We start from the raw sequence: 657 nt of genomic DNA, 5'->3' as shown, positions 1-657 counted from the left end.
ACCAAACCAGGCCCTGCTCCTCCCCCTCCCGCCCCCCGCCCTTGGCTGAGGACGGCCTGGGGCTCCCCGACCCGCTCCAGGTCGCCCCGGAGCGCACACCCTCTCCAGGCTCCTACCGAAGGATGTGGGGACCTGGAGCGCTAGAGCCACCAAAAGGACCCCAACGAAGCTCCAAGAAGAGAAGGGGCTCTCAGGGCGGCGGGGAGGTGTGGTTCGCGTCCCGCCAAAAGCCGTCATTTTCGGGGAGATCAGTGGGAATCCCGAGAGAGCCAAGGAGCAGGTGCCTCATGGAGTTAATTTAGCAGATGTACTAGCAGCAAAACAAAGATTCAGTTCCAGGCACCGCCCCAAAGTGGGCGTGTCCTGGGCGGGCGCCAGGGCCAATCGGCAGCCTGCAAGGAGGGGTCTGGGCGAGGGGTGGTGTTTCAGGGCTGGATGGGGAAGGACAGCCCTGAGTGGGTGTGGCCTCTGCACTCCCCACACCTAATGTAAATGACTTTTGTTCTTTACTCTCCTGAGAGGACCCCTGGGAAGGAAAAGTATTCAACTTCCCTGTGCCATTAAGCATATTAAGCCTCAACTCTATGGGGCCCATGACCTTGCAGAACTAAATGTTTCATTTCATTGAAGAGGAAATGTACATGCATGAAAAAGAGA

The 657-nt window shown here is 58.0% G+C and overlaps 1 protein-coding gene and 1 pseudogene across 1 annotated transcript in view; both read right to left on the bottom strand.

Moving 5' to 3' along the window:
- The window catches only part of LOC102767930, a 4,049-nt pseudogene extending 3,812 nt beyond the window's left edge, over nucleotides 1-237 (bottom strand).
- LOC102768212 (complement receptor type 1-like) overlaps nucleotides 1-657 on the bottom strand; it is a gene marked incomplete at its 3' end in the record, with an annotated part of 135,542 nt that overhangs the window by 33,514 nt on the left and 101,371 nt on the right. The window lies entirely within an intron of this gene.

Source organism: Myotis davidii, unplaced genomic scaffold (genome assembly GCF_000327345.1).
Source record: "Myotis davidii unplaced genomic scaffold, ASM32734v1 scaffold469, whole genome shotgun sequence".
NCBI classification, from domain to species: domain Eukaryota; kingdom Metazoa; phylum Chordata; class Mammalia; order Chiroptera; family Vespertilionidae; genus Myotis; species Myotis davidii.
Note: the sequence above shows the minus strand (reverse complement) of the source record. Positions and strands in the feature narration are given on the sequence as shown.